We start from the raw sequence: 17,005 nt of genomic DNA, 5'->3' as shown, positions 1-17,005 counted from the left end.
GTGGCAAATGAACTTGGGCTGGGAATTGCCAGGAACCTCACGATAAGATATATGCATCAGCATTGCGAGTCTCATGATTCTATACGTATTGCGATTCGATACTGTGATTTTATTGTGCACCATATGTCTGTTGCAGAGGGATCAGAAAGCCATGAGAACGAGTTTTGATCAGTCATGGAAATAAAAGTGCTGAAAACAAATTGGCTCCCAATGTGAAAAGATTGAGAACAAGCTATGAAGGAACAATAATGGTGTTTTGGTGCAGGTACAGCCAACTAGCGCTAAAATATTGCGATATTGTCAATACAGTATATCGTAAAGTATCACTATGTAACTCGATTTCTTTCACCCCAATCCCTCAAATTAACGGTAAATAACTGAATTGTTTGCCCCACATTTAGCTAAGATGATTAGCTAGCCAGCTAAAATGTTTTATTTAGTTAGCAGTCGCATCTACAATAGTTTACTGTCAATAACATGTCTCCAAAAATGACGTGGTGTCTCCAATTGTGTTGACATTTTACAATTGCAATGCGCATCCATGAGTATCCACTTTCTGTAGCTCAGCTGGTAGAGCATGGTGCTTGTAACGCCAAGGTAGTGGGTTCGATCCCCGGGACCACCCATACACAAAAATGTATGCACGCATGACTGTAAGTCGCTTTGGATAAAAGCGTCTGCTAAATGGCATATTATTATTATTATTATTATTATCTGAAGAGAGCCCCGAAACATTGTGTGCAGACATTTTATGCAATAAATGAAGTAGGTTCAATCTAGTAGTTCTGATCTTCTGATTGGTCCTGATGAGTTGGGCGAGGTCCCCTCCAGGCTACTGTCACTGTTGCATTGGCTCTGAGTCGGGTTCTCTGTCTTCAAATGTTCAGCCTAAGAGAGGGGATTTGTGTGTGTGTGTGTGTGTGTGTGTGTTTAACAGTGATGATGTGTGTGTGTGTGTGTGTTTAACAGTGATGATGTGTGTGTGTGTGTGTTTGTGTGTGTGTGTGTCCTCAGAGCAAGAACTCGTGAGTTGGAAGAACTGAGAGGCCTATGGCGTGGGTGTTGTCCTTGGCCACCTGGTGACAAGGCTGACAAGATAGGACCCTTTTGTCCATTGTTATTGGATAGGAACATAACTTATAACCAGCTCCTGACCTAAATAGATCTTAGCACAACATTTTACTCAACATATCATATTCCATATTCACTATAACAAATATATAAATTACTACGACATTAGCAAGAACCGCCACATCCTCAGCCGGCTAATCCAGTGTGTGAAGTTTTGCGGAGTGTTTGAGTTAGCTTTGCGAGGCAAAGATGAAACTGAGGGCTCCACCAACCCTGGTAAGCCAACACTTTTGAGATCAGTCAATAAATGCTTCTGGTATTGACTTATATGCTGCCCCTGTCTTCATGTTGTTGCTGGACATATCTTTTTTTAAATGTGTGTAGGTCACCTAAATCATCAGAAAAATTGCCCCTCCTGAGAATTTTTTCAGGAGCCGCCACTGGCCAGGACTCGGTAGCGCCAGCTTCCATCTTATGCGGGAGTTATGTGAGTTTGTACAAACTGAAAGTATGTGTCTTATATATAGTTTTCACATACAAACGTTATATGTACGAACTCAGAATCAAATAGTATTCGCAAAAATAACATGGTCGCTGTGGTAGAACATTTATTTTGATTGGCGATTTTCTGCAAACATTTTATCAAAAGTCCCATCAGCAGCCTGATTTCAGATGTGTCTATGTAAACAGGATTATTAGGGAAATCGTTATTCTGGCAAAGAATATAAAAGTTTTAAACAAACTATCATATTAACCTGACTATCCACAATAATCGTATTATTGTGTGCATGTAACCGTGCTCATTGTCTGCTTGGTTATCTGGGTTGAATAGTCACCTCTTCATTAACAACGCATTCATTTCCCTCATTTAGAAAAACAGGTCTGTCTCAAACAATGATGGCTGAATAATCAACTAAATGCCACAAGGTAGAGAAGTAGACTGTAAAGACCAGAGCCAGTGTTGTGTCTATTAAATACTAGTCCACATTGCAGTCAATAGCAGAAACCCTGGACAATAGCAACCTTGCCCATTGTTATTGTAGCTCAGTTTACAGGTGGCAAATTTGAAATGGTGGAGTTCGAAATGGACTAACTAATGAACCCCAGGATTGGTGAGCTGTTGACAAGGCACGCAATAATACATTAACTGAATATACACTTAGAATGACATCCCCAACATTAAGCATCATCTTAAGGCTATGTTGTCTCGCTGAGGCAGCCTTTTTCAGCGGGGACAGAGGTTAAAGACAGACCATCTGCATATAAAAAAAAAAAAAACTATGGTTATGGGACATATTAGATTTCCGCTATATGAGCAATCAACTTCTGCTTCCCGAGGTGCCGCTCAGGCCCAAACATTTCATTTGAATATTTGTGGTGGGGTGCAGTTTTGCATGACTTTAATTTACATTTACATTTTAGTAATTTAGCAGACGCTCTTATCCAGAGCGACTTACAGTTAGTGAGTGCATACATTTTTCATTTGTGATTTCTCTGCTTATTTCCCTGCATTCGCCTCTCCTCGCCCCCCTTCATCACGTATCATGATGTTCTTGCAGAGCTGACAGAGATGAAGGGCAGAGTATTCTCACAGACACTTTTCTATTTTTTTATGACAGCTAGCTAGGTTGGAGGAGCAATTAGTGTCACCTGAAAGCATTCCTCTGGGGAGGGGACAGACCGATGAAAACTCATCTCAGCCCAGGCCTGACACCCTAAAAAGCTCATCAGGACCAGACAACCCTCCTTTATGTCCTGCCCAGAGACGGCCCTGGGCATAAGCGACACAAACAGGCACTTAGGGCCCCGGCTGCTAGGGGGCCCTCAACCCACATGGCAAAATGCATAGAATTGCAGGATACTTCAATTTTTTCTCTCCGTCATCAAGAGGGGGACCACCATTTTTTTCCCCCCCACTAAATCTCGCTTAGGCCCACCAAAAAGCTAGGGCAGGCCCTGGTCCTGCCACCCTTCCCCCAGGCCCAAGGCACAGGATGAAAGGTTCTCCTCATCTCATTTCAAGTTCATTAAAGCCACCATGGCTCTCAGAGCCTACATTACAGGAGCTGGCTTCGTTCCTCAGTCCCCAGTCAATGTGGCCTGCTCTGCTGTGGGGAGGGGGTGGGTGGGTGGGTGGAGGTACAACTGGTCCAGGGCTGGAGGGAGAACAACTGACTGACTGACTGAAACCCTATCCCCCATCTGGTGAAACGTGTCCATACATTATTCAATACTACAAGGCCTCCCTCAGAAGTGGTCAGTGTGGTCAAACGTAGTCGGTAGGCTGTTACTGTGGCTCCTTATGGGACTCTGCATGTGATCTTGTTTTACTAAAGAGGTATCGATGGTGTGTATTTGCAAACGCAGGAGTTCCTGGACTGTTTGTTAGAGAAAAGGCTTAAAAGTCCCTCCAGCTGGACTCTTGGCGTAACGTATTGCCTGTCTCCACTATTAATTTATTAGCTGAATGGGGAGGCGTACATCACTGACAAACACACAGACATTTCCCTCTTCATCTAGCCATGGTTTGTCAGGGTCAATGCTAAATGCATTTAGCTTCCTTTGTCAGAAACAGTGGAATTAAAATGAAAGTGCTGGAATCAATAGAATAATTCTCTCTGCATGGGAAAGAAGCTACGTGTCAGCTATTGGCAATGTTTATTAACATGACTATTGATCGGAGTCAGAGGAGCAGGGTCCCAGAAGCACCGTCAAACAGCAGTCGATAACCCTTGAGTCAGTCTGAGCTGTAAACATTTCTCCATGCTGCATCACGTCCAATAGCTCAACCGATTGGTGGCAACCAACACATTTTACTAACAAAATCAAGAGAGAAGCCTTGACAGTTTAGTCTTAGAAAATATGGTCCCGCTTTAAATGACGTTCAGTTTATAAAAGCTTCATAAAGCCTTCATAATGCCTTCATAAGCGCTACATAAATGTGTTACAAAGCATCTATAACCATATTTCATGCTTTATAAATGTGGCATAACTGTGTGATATAATTACCAATGTCACGTGACATAACCCACTATGTCGAATATGATATAAACATGTGCTTTATAAAGGGTGACATGTTGTGCTGAAGGATAGCATACGCACTAAAGTGATGTCATGTTAGTTACATTACACCTAATCTCATTCCCAGACACTTCCGCCCAAATGCGTGGAAGGACTGGTGGACCAACGCATCAAACTTGGCCTTCATTAGGTAGGGTTAGGTTTAAAATCCAATTTTTAAAAGTTACGTTGTGATAATGGGCAGGGTTTAGTCATAATTGTGACTTTTTGACTGTGTTAACTAGTGACAATGACAAATACTTTACTCAGGTCACTCCTAAATAATTTTATGGTCACACCCACTAAGGCCAACTTTGAATGGTTGATATCCCAGGCTTATATGTGCTGCGTGTGCAATAGCCTGGGGATGACGTTACACCAAGAAACACTTCCCTTGATGAAAGCCCCCAACCTAAATCAATTGAAAGTGGCTTTCTTCTGGAACCAAGTTACATGTTCCTCAGTACACAAACACACACACAACAACAATGAGCCATACTGCGCGGTGCTGGGCCCAGTCAGGTCTTTGACACATTCACCCCCTCCCCCACTGAAAGATCAGTCACAAAATGTTGTGAGGTAGTCTCAGGTTGGACTACTCCAAATCATCTTGGTTCTGACATACACAAGCTTTGCAGGTTCATCAAACCATTTAAATATCTCTCACACCCTACAGTAACCTGTGGATCATGAGAGAATCTTCATAAATCAGCAGAACATTAATAACCTATTTATTGACACTTTATGTACTATCCTTTAACACTTAGTTTGAAGTGAGACACTTTTGGTCATTCATAACATGTCCATAAAGACTCTATATCGCATGACGCTGTACTTAATTTAAAGTCAGACCCCTTTGGTCATTTATAACACATATATAAATGCCTTGTATCATATGAAACTGTATTTTCTATAAAGTCAGACACCTTTGGTAATTCATAACACATACATAAAGGCTTAATGATGTAAACACAAATGTAGTAACACTTATCACTAACAGCTAAAACAAATAAACATTAAAGACATGTTTAAACCATACATTTCCTTTTATCTGTACATTAAAAAAAAAAAACAATACATTAAGTTTAAAAAAGTCCAGCAATGTAATTACATTGAACATTACACAGGGCTATGAACAGTGTAGCTTGACCCTGAGCTGGCGAACGAATGGTTCTTGCCTCTCTGCCTGCTGAATGAGATACTGCATGTTGGTTCCAACCTTAAAACTAGCAAAGAAAGTTAGCAGGTCTGTTAGGAAATGCCTTTGTCACACCATCTGGATAAGGCTTTCTGTGCTGTGCCAGAAACTCTAAATGGGGAGATGGGAAACTCCATTCGATTCATGTTCTTATATTCCTCTTTTATTTACAAATCTCATGACGTGACTATGAGACGTGGCTATATTTAGGGGGATTTTTATTTAGCTGAGCCTGCTAGCTGGCTAAATTTCGGCTAGCTAGCAACACTAAAAAAGTACTTCCGGGTCACGGAATTTCAGGAATTATCTAAATAAAAGTGTCCCACGTAATAGTAGAAATGTGTCAATAACCTGTATTTATTAATGATTATGAAAAATAATTGTCTAAACATTAACCATTATTCATATGTATTCATATTTAAGTGACATTTGCAATACAATTGGGTTTTAAAACATGTTCCAAGGTCAAACAAATGCCCCCAATGCGAATAAATTTATCTGGAATACATATTGGCTTAGAGAGAACTATTCTGGGTGCCGTATTAAAAGTATTGTAGGGAAAACTCAGTAGAATGTATATTTGGTGTAATTTCAAGGGACTCTGAATAACACAGTGTTGCTGGCATTTTACTCCACCCATTCCATTGGTGGCCACAATGCAAATCACTGTATATGGAATACATAATCATCACGTGTGCGCTTACTGCACTACAGAAAACCCACTAACCAAATAACATTGCAGGGTATGCTCACTGAATTAAAGGGCAACTACACCCCACATTTTTGGGGGGCCCAGACCTCAAAAGTAATCCCCTGGTGTGGTTTAAGCATTGTTGTGAACACAGAAAATCTAATTTGGTAGTTTTTCTTTTAAAACACATGGAAAACCAGAACAAATGGGGGAAATCCAAAACCTGGAAAAACAAAACCGAGAAAACCGAGTTTGGGTGGGAAAAACAGAAGTAGGCAAAAAAATAGAATAATTTAAAGGTCCTACCAACGTTTTTTGCTGTACATGAAACATGACTGCACTTTAGAGTGTGCGTCATCCTGCAGCACAGCATTTTGGGGAAGTTGAGGTCAGGTCCAATATTGACTCTGCACCCAAGAGGGAAAGAAGTTGGGCCAACCTAGAAATGTTTTAGAGTAATATAATATATACAATTTAGCAGACGCTTTTATCCAAAGCGACTTACAGTCATGCATTAATACATTTTTACGTATGGGTGGTCCTGGGAATCGAACCCACTATCTTGGCGTTGCAATGCTCTACCAAGATAAATGACAGGGTTATAAATGCTTTGTGAAGCCTCAATTTAATATGATTCATAAGGCCTTTATTAAGTTGTGCTTATCCCACCCGTTATAAAGCACAGGTTCATGTCATATTTGACATTGGTGGTTATGTCACACAGTTATGCCACATTCATAAACCCTATAAAGCATGACATAAAGTTATAGATGATTTGTAACACATGTATGTAGTGTTTATGAAGGCTTTATGAAGCCTTTATCAACTGCACTTCATTTAAAGCAGGACCGAAAACATAGATAGCATTGTTTTAATATTCTACGAATGCTTAATTAAGCTCCACCAGAATAAACATTCTGAGGTCAGTATTAGTATGTTATTCACATAACAGCAATAAAAGAACATACAGTGCCTTTGGAAAGTATTCAGACCCCTTCACTTTTTCCACATTTTGTTACGTTACAGCCTTATTCTAAAATTGATTAAATGTTTTTTTTCCCTCATCAATCTACACACAATACCCCATAATGAGAAAGCAAAAACTGTTTTTTAGAAATGTTTACTAATTTATAAAAAAAAAAAAAAAACTGAAATATTACATTTACATAAGTATTCAGAACCTTTACTTACTTGGCACACCTGTATTTGGGGAGTTTCTCCCATTATTCTCTGCAGATCCTCTCAAGATCTGTCAGGTTGGATGAGGAGCGTTGCTGCACAGCTATTTTCAGGTCTCTCCAGAGATGTTCGATCGGGTTCAAGTCTGGGCTCTGGCTGGGCCACTCAAGGACATTCAGAGACTTGTCCCGAAGCCACTCCTGCGTTGTCTTGGCTGTGTGCTTAGGGTCATTGTCCTGTTGGAAGGTGAACCTTCGCCCCAGTCTGAGGTCCTGAGCGCTCTGGAGCAGGTTTTCATCAAGGATCTCTCTGTATTTTGCTCCGTTCATCTTTGCCTCGATCCTGACTAGTCTCCCAGTCCCTGCTGCTGAAAAACGTCCACTCAGCATGATGCTGCCGCCACCTTGCTTCACCGTAGGGATGGTGCCACGTTTCCTCCAAACGTGACGCTTGGCATTCAGGCCAAAGAGTTCAATCTTGGTTTCATCAGACCAGAGAATCTTGTTTCTCATGGTCTGAGAGTCTTTAGGTGCCTTTTGGCAAACTCCAAGCGGGCTGTCATGTGCCTTTTAATGAGGAGTGGCTTCCATCTGGCCACTCTACCATAAAGGCCTGATTGGTGGAGTGCTGCAGAGATGGTTGTCCTTCTGGAAGGTTCTCCCATCTCCACAGAGGAACTCTAGAGCCCTGTCAGAGTGACCATCGGGTTCTTGGTCACCTCCCTGACCAAGGCCATTCTCCACCGTTTGGCCGGGCGGCCAGCTCTAAGAAGAGTCTTGGTGGTTCCAAACTTCTTCCATTTAAGAATGATGGAGGCCACTGTGTTCTTGTGGACCTTCAATGCTGCAGACATTGTTTGGTACCCTTCCCCAGATCTGTGCCTCGACACAATCCTGTCTCGGAGCGCTACGGACAATTCATTCGACCTCATGGCTTGGTTTTTGCTCTGACATGCACTGTCAACTGTGGGACCTCATATAGACAGGTGTGTGCCTTTCCAAATCATGTCCAATCAATTGAAATTACCACAGGTGGACTCCAATCAAGTTGTAGAAACATCTCAAGGAGGATCAATGAAAACAGGATGTACCTGAGCTCAATTTTGAGTCTCATAGCAAAGGGTCAGAATACTTATGTAAATAAGGTATTTCAGTTTTTTTATTTTTTTATTACTAGCAACATTTTTAAAAAACCTGTTTTTGCTTTGTCATTATGGGGAAGGTGTGTATATTGCTGAGGAAAAAGTTGTATTTAATCCATTTTAGAATAAGGCTGTAACTGTCATGAGCCTCTCACTCCACCGGGTTACCACCTTAATTTTCTTCCACTCTGCTCACCACTCTCTCTACTCAGCCTAACTAGCTCCACCTGTCCCTGCTCTGCTCTGCTCTAATTACTCTGCCAGCTGCGCTGCATTACCCACTACCTCTCCCAGTATTTAAGGCCCTGTCTTTCAGCTCTCCGGTGTCAGATCGTCTGCAAAGCTCACACCCGGAACCTGTTTGCTCGCGCTTCTGGCTTACCCTGGTTTTGTGACCCCGGACCTGCCTGATTTTTGGATACTCTTCTGCCCCAGGAGATCCAGACCTGCTTCTGCCATAACGACTCCTGACTACTCTTCAATCCCGGTAACTCTGACCAGCCTTCTGCCTTGCTACTACGTATTTTGGATTTCCCTTGAACTGTACTGCTGCCTTGTTTCATTCCGCCCTGTTGTGTCTGTGTCTCCCCCCCCCAGGACTTCTGGACCACCCACCACCGGCTTCATAGGACGCATCGCTGCCACTGGGGGGGGCACAGACCCAGCACATTGGACGGGATCCCTGTTACCCCTGGAGCCTTCATTCACTCCCTACTTCCCTTTTCCCTTAAGTTTTAATAAACTTTCTGGTGTGACGCAATTGTGGTCCTCTGGTCGTCTGTCTGAACCGTGACAGTACGATCTGACCATTATGGACTCAGCGCACACTTTCCCCGACATGGAAACCGATGAGCATGAGCAGCAGTTCCAGCAGCAGCAACAACAACTCGCCATGATCATTCAACTCCTCACCAACCTTACCCCAGCCAGTCTGCCCACCAGCCCTGCCCCCGAGTTACCTGCCCCGGTCATTGCAGCCGCTGCTCCGGAACCCAAGATTGGAAACCCCGAGCGGTTCAACGGCGATTCAACCCAGGTCCGGCCATTCCTGACTAGCTGCCGACTTCAGTTCTCCTTGCAGCCAAGGACCTTCGCCACGGAGGGGGCTAAGGTTGGGTATGCCATCACTCACCTGACGGGCCGAGCTCGACTCTGGGGAACAGCAGAGTTCGAACATCAAACCCCCGCATGTGCAACCTTCGACCTGTTTGCTGAGGAGATGCTGAAGGTGTTTGACCTGGATTCACCAACCGCAGAGGCGTCTCGTGAACTGTTCAGTATTCGACAAGGCAGACGTACAGTCGCAGACCATTCCATCGACTTCCGAACCCTGGCTAGACGAAGTTCTTGGAACACACCATCGTTGGTGGACGCGTTCTTCCATAGTTTGGCTGACTATATCAAGGACGAGTTGGTCTCCCATGAACTGCCTTCCACTCTTGATGAAGCCATCGCACTGACTGTCAGGATCGACAGAAGGATACAGACCCGTCGTCGTGAGAGGGGGCGCCAAGGTCCACCTACTACCGGCATTCGGAGAGATCCGACTGGGCTCCTGTCATCTACTGCCACTCACCCAGGTCAGCTTGATCAGTCTGAGCCTATGGAGATTGGGCGAGCCTCTCTCACTCCTGCAGAGCGCCAGCGCCGCTTCACCTCTAACCTCTGCCTCTATTGTGGAGGTGATGGACATCGTGTGGTAACCTGCCCTTTAAAGGGCCGAGGCTCACCGGGCATAGGGGGAGTCCGGTTGAGTTCTATGACCATCCAGTCCTCCGACCGCAAACCCCTGCTGCAAGTTCACCTCCGCCTCTCTGACTCAACTCACACCCTGGCTGCTCTGGTGGATTCTGGCGCCGAAGCCAACATAATGGACATCAAGCTGGCACGCCAACTGGGACTGGAGAACCTCCGTTTGACACCTCCTATTCCTGCCCGGGCACTGGACGGACACTTACTCGGATCGGTCACTCATGTCACGGCCCCGGTCTCGATGGGTCTGTCCGGAAACCATCAAGAAACTATCCAGTTTCACCTGCTCCCCTCTCCAGGCCAACCCCTCATCCTGGGTTACCCATGGCTCCGCCGGCACAACCCTCAGCTCGACTGGGTGACCGGGGTGATCAGGGAGTGGGGAGAGGACTGCCACCGAACCTGCCTGCTTGCTGCCGCACTACCCCCTCGGCCAGTACCTACTAACTCCGCTCCTGACCTCTCCAATGTCCCAGAATGCTACCATGGTCTCAGAGAGGTGTTTAACAAAGCAAGAGCCACATCTCTGCCCCCTCACCGACCGTACGACTGTGCCATCGACCTCCTCCCTGGAACAGCCCCTCCAAAGGGTCGTCTTTATTCGTTGTCTGCTCCTGAAAGAAAGTCCATGGAGGACTACATCAATGGCTCTCTGTCCGCAGGATTAATCCGTTCATCTTCATCTCCTGCTGGTGCTGGCTTCTTCTTTGTGGGGAAGAGGGACGGATCTCTTCGCCCCTGCATCGACTACAGGGGACTCAACGACATCACAGTGAAGAACCGTTACCCTCTGCCTCTGCTCACCTCTGCTTTTGAGTTGCTCCAGGGAGCCACTGTTTTTACCAAGTTGGATCTCAGAAACGCTTACCACCTAGTGCGGATCCGGGAGGGAGATGAATGGAAAACCGCATTCAATACACCAACAGGCCACTACGAGTATCTGGTTATGCCTTTTGGCCTCACCAATGCTCCTGCTGTGTTCCAGGCTCTAGTGAATGATGTACTGCGGGACATGTTAAACAAGTTTGTCTTCGTTTACCTGGATGACATCTTAATCTACTCCAGAAACCTGTCTGAACACACCCGCCATGTCCAGCAAGTCCTTCATCGTCTTCTGGAGAATTCCCTCTACGCCAAGGCAGAGAAATGTGAGTTTCACGTCAAGACAGTGGCCTTCCTGGGGTACATAGTGGCAGAGGGAAGTATCCAAATGGATCCTGCCAAAGTATCAGCAGTCACTTCATGGCCAGTTCCGGAGAACAGAAAGAAGCTGCAACAGTTTCTGGGGTTTGCTAACTTCTATAGAAAGTTTATCCGGAACTACAGTACCGTTGCTGCCCCTCTCACTGCTCTAACCAGCACCAAGCAACCCTTCACCTGGACCCCAGCAGCCGACAAAGCCTTCAGTACCCTCAAGGTGAGGTTCACCTCCGCTCCCATCCTCCAGATGCCTGATGTGGACCGGCAATTCATTGTGGAGGTGGACGCCTCGGATGTGGGAGTTGGTGCTGTGATTTCTCAGTGGGCTGCGGAGGATAGGAAGCTCCATCCCTGTGCCTTTTTCTCACGTCGGTTGTCCCCCTCTGAGTGCAATTACGACATAGGGAACCGTGAGCTGCTGGCTGTGAAGCTTGCCTTGGAGGAGTGGCGTCACTGGCTGGAGGGGTCCACCATTCCATTTCTCGTTTGGACCGATCATAAGAACTTGGAGTACATCCGCACGGCCAAACGGTTGAACTCCAGGCAGTCCCGCTGGGCCCTGTTCTTCACCAGGTTTAATTTCACTCTGTCATACCGGCCTGGATCACGCAACACCAAGCCAGACGCCCTCTCCCGTCAATTCCAGAAGGATGACACCCCCTCCAAGGACCCTGTGTCGATCCTGCCAAGTCCCTGCATCGTTGCAGCTCTGACCTGGGCTGTTGAGGAACAGGTGCTGGAGGCTCTCCGTAACCAGCCAGGTCCCAGCACTTGCCCAGCTGACCGCCTTTTTGTCCCCGAAGACCTGAGGTCCCAGGTCGTTCAGTGGGGACATGACTCCCGCCTAGCTTGTCACCCTGGCTCCACCCGCACTTACAACCTGCTCGCCCAGAGGTTCTGGTGGCCCTCTCTGAGAAAGGATGTACGGGAATTCGTCCAAGCCTGCCCCATCTGCAACCAACACAAGTCGTCCTGCCAGCCCCCAGCCGGATTGCTGCAGCCCCTGCCTGTGCCCAGACGTCCCTGGTCTCACATCGCCCTTGACTTTGTCACGGGGCTGCCCCCTTCAAGTGGCATGACCGTCATTCTCACCATAGTTGACCGTTTCAGCAAGATGGCACACTTCATTCCCCTCCCCAAGCTCCCAACCGCCAAGGAGACCGCCCAGGTGGTCCTGGAACACGTCTTCCGGATCCACGGACTGCCAAAGGATGTAGTTTCTGACCGTGGTCCACAATTCTCCTCCGCTTTTTGGAAGGAGTTCTGTCACCTGCTGGGAGCCACAGTCAGTCTGACTTCCGGATTCCATCCCCAATCCAATGGGCAGTCAGAGCGGGCTAATCAGGAGCTCGAGAAGGCACTGCGATGCATGACTTCACGCAACCCCCACTCCTGGTCGCAGCAATTGACATGGGTGGAGTACGCACACAATTCTCTGACCTGCTCTGCCATCGGTATGTCCCCTTTCCAATGTGTTTATGGATACCAGCCTCCTCTATTTGCCAGCCAGGAAGAGGAGGTTACTTGCCCATCTGCACTTGCTTTTGCCCGTCGATGTCGCCGCACCTGGTCACAAGCCCGAGCCACACTCCTCAGATCCGTTGCCAGCTACACTACCGGGGCCAACCGTCGGAGAATTCCTGCTCCCACCTACCATGTTGGTCAAAGGGTGTGGTTGTCATCGAAGAACCTGCCACTCAGGGTGGAGTCGCAGAAGCTGGCACCTCGGTTCATTGGCCCATTCCCTATCATAAGAGTGATTAGCCCAACTGCTGTCCGGCTCCAACTGCCTAATTCCCTGAGGGTGCACCCCACTTTCCATGTGTCTAAGATTAAGCCCAGCCATGAGAGTCCGCTGGTCCCTGCTGCGCCTTGTCCTCCTCCTCCACGGCTCGTCGATGGTGGTCTGGTTTACACCGTCCGCCGCCTGCTTCGGTCCAGACGGAGGGGTAGGGGTCTCCAGTACCTCATTGACTGGGAGGGCTATGGACCTGAGGAAAGGACCTGGGTGCCAGCTAGTCGGATTGTGGATAGGACTCTCATCACCGCTTTCCACCAACGGCATCCTGATCAACCTGCAATCCGTAGGGGCCGCCCCAGAGGGGTCCCTAACCGTCCTGCCCGCTCGGCTTCCTGTCCTGTGCCTGATCCTGTCTCGGGACCTGTCCCATCTCCCGACCACGGTCCTCCGGCTTCCTCCGAGGATGAGGACGTTCACTCGGACCGTTCGGAGGAGTTCTAGCCCTCCTCCGGCTCCCCTCCTCCCGCCCGGCGTGGTGTTGCTCTTGGGACTTCTGGGGCCGTCCCTTGGGGGGGGGGTTCTGTCATGAGCCTCTCACTCCACCGGGTTACCACCTTAATTTTCTTCCACTCTGCTCACCACTCTCTCTACTCAGCCTAACTAGCTCCACCTGTCCCTGCTCTGCTCTGCTCTAATTACTCTGCCAGCTGCGCTGCATTACCCACTACCTCTCCCAGTATTTAAGGCCCTGTCTTTCAGCTCTCCGGTGTCAGATCGTCTGCAAAGCTCACACCCGGAACCTGTTTGCTCGCGCTTCTGGCTTACCCTGGTTTTGTGACCCCGGACCTGCCTGATTTTTGGATACTCTTCTGCCCCAGGAGATCCAGACCTGCTTCTGCCATAACGACTCCTGACTACTCTTCAATCCCGGTAACTCTGACCAGCCTTCTGCCTTGCTACTACGTATTTTGGATTTCCCTTGAACTGTACTGCTGCCTTGTTTCATTCCGCCCTGTTGTGTCTGTGTCTCCCCCCCCCAGGACTTCTGGACCACCCACCACCGGCTTCATAGGACGCATCGCTGCCACTGGGGGGGGCACAGACCCAGCACATTGGACGGGATCCCTGTTACCCCTGGAGCCTTCATTCACTCCCTACTTCCCTTTTCCCTTAAGTTTTAATAAACTTTCTGGTGTGACGCAATTGTGGTCCTCTGGTCGTCTGTCTGAACCGTGACAGTAACGTAACAAAATGTGGAAAAGGTCAAGGGGTCTGAATACTTTCCAAAGGCACAGTAATATGCCATTCAGACAACTATTTAGCTTTTAACAGCTCAACCCAATTTTCTATATATACCTTCATTTTAGTTGGTCCCTGTTTCCCAATAATATATCCCTGGGTGTTTGTCAAATCAGGCCAGGAGGAGAGAGAAAGAGAGGAGGAGAGAGAAAGATAGGGGAGCGAGAGAGGGTGAAATAGGGAAAGCGAGATAGAAAGAGAGAGAAGAAGTAGGAGAGTGAAGAGAAAGAGAAGGAGAAAGAGAGAGGGAGCGAGGGTGGGGAGGAAAGATAGCTGTGCGGTGCTTGAGAGTGGGACTAATCGCAGTGTATTATTGAGATGATATCAGTGTACCTTGACCTCAGAAGCAGCCGGCGTGACAGATCCCTCTCTACTTTCTGCTTTGAATGATGCTGCCTCCAACCTCATGGAAAATTGAATCTTCTCCAAACCATGCTTTGTGGCCATGCTTTGTGAAATTGACCACATCCAGTTTCCCTGACTCTGAAAAGCTTAAAAGATTCTAAGCTTCATTCCCCTCAAACCCTGTATGCTCTCTTTCTCCTCTCTCTCTCTCCTCTCTGATCCTCTCTCTCCGTTCTGTCATTCGGCCCCTGTATAATCAGAAGGTGGCACAGGAGGTGGCCCGTCTGAAGAAAGATTGGAGAGTCCAGAGGGGTGTGTAACAGGAGTGTCCCAGATGGTAACCCCTAAAGAAGGGGCCAGGTAGACGAGTGGGCAGGGGAACAGAATGTATCAGAGAGAGCCAGGTGGCCTGGAGAGAGCTGATAGCTAACTGACAGGCATTATTTGATCAGAAACACTCCTTAACGGACTTGAAATAGTTCAGATGCTCTGGCCAACTCTGGAAACTCTTCACCTGTCCCCTAAAAAAACATTTATTCTCAGGTGATGTTGAGAGTTGGAGAAGAACAAGAAGTGGAACAAAGTAATGAGTTTCTGTTTTCCAAACTTAACCTATCTGCCGTTTTCTATTTGGATGATGCTGCATCCAACACAGTAACAGAATGTACTCACTTATTGAGAACTGGCTACTAATGAGTGATTGGTATGGTGAACATTAACTCACCTAATACAGTGTTTCCCAAACCCCCCCCCAAAAAAAAAATTTGCACCCAGGGGGGGCCCTGAGACCGAGTTTGGGAAACCCTGACCTAATAGACAGATTTACAAGAACGTATAATGTATTCACTGTTATTAGCTGCAGCAGTGAGGTTGCGCGACCAAGCTAATTGCAGTCAATGTCCCTGATACACATTTCATCCTTACTTGCCCTCTTTTGCAAGACTCCGAGAGTGTTGAGAGGAGAAAAGACCCAACACAGAAAAGGTCTCGTCTTGATTATGTGTTGCCTCCCTCCCCCAGACACGTTGGTGTGTTGGTATATCAGGGGGGCTGCATCGGGGGCCGAGAGGTCTCAGGGTGCAGCTCTGTACGTGTTTAGAAACTCTACCAGCTGTCTCGGTCGATAGGGCTTCGGTGTAATTATTTTACATTTTAGTCATTTAGCAGACGCTCTTATCCAGAGCGACTTACAGTTAGTGAGTGCATAAATTTTTTCATACTGGCCCCCCGTGGGAAATGAACCCACAACCCTGGCGTTGCAAGCGCATCTCTCCCCCTTCTCCATCCCTCCATTCCGCTCCTCCCTCACCTCTACTGTCCTGTCTATCTCCCTGCCAGGCGGCCGGTGTGTGGATGAGAGCAGACCGCCGGAGAGAAGCATGCTCCACAAGGTTTTTCTGCAATTACACTTCAACAGGAGGCTCCCTCCCTCCTACAACTTCAACAGTAGGCACTGAGGAACGGCCAGCCGGCTTCCCAGTGTCCCTACTATTTCACACAGTGGAGGCGTTTCCTCTGTGTTTACTGTCTGTTAGAGGAGAGGAGGCAGAGAGAGTCCAGGAAATCAGCTTCTAGAGGGGTTATTCGTGAAATGTTATCGCTGTAGTAAATACTGAAAACCCCCCAGCTATTTACATTCTTATGTCTGGCTAGTGGCCAACACCCTGAATATAACAATCCAATCTTTAAGCACTTTTAAAAATCAGACCTGGTAAATCTACTGCAGCTGAAATGTTTGATGAATAAACAGGACAATATAATGTATGAGACGTAAAAGGTCTGAAGAAAGAACATGATGGTCTATGGGACACACTGATCCAGTTCTGTTATCTTGGTGTGTACACTTCGAAAAAAGGGTTCCAAAACGGCTCTTCGGCTGTCCCCATAGGATAATCCTTTTTGGTTCCAGGTAGAACCCTTTTTAGTTCCAGGTAGAACTATTTAGGGTTCCATGTAGAACCCTCTGGGGAAAGGGTTCTACATGGAACCCAATAGGGTTTTACCTGAAACCAAATAGGGTTCTTCAAAGGGTTCTCCTATGGGGACAGCCGAAGAACCCTTTTAGGTTCTAGATAGCACCTTTTCTTCTAAGAGCGTATCGGAAGTGATGAATAAGCACTGCATCATTCATGCTTGACAAATTGTATGATTACCACATGATTCAATTACATTACAACAGTGGCACATTGTATTGGATTACTGATTACAAATTAGACAGTGGTGGATTAATTTAAAAACCACTGTCGTTGTTACCACTGTCGTTCTAATCTAATTGTATATTACTTGGTTATCACAAAACCCAATCTCTATAATCAAATAGAAAACTTG

This window comes from Coregonus lavaretus (genome assembly GCF_964263955.1).
Source record: "Coregonus lavaretus genome assembly, chromosome: 15".
NCBI classification, from domain to species: domain Eukaryota; kingdom Metazoa; phylum Chordata; class Actinopteri; order Salmoniformes; family Salmonidae; genus Coregonus; species Coregonus lavaretus.
Note: the sequence above shows the minus strand (reverse complement) of the source record.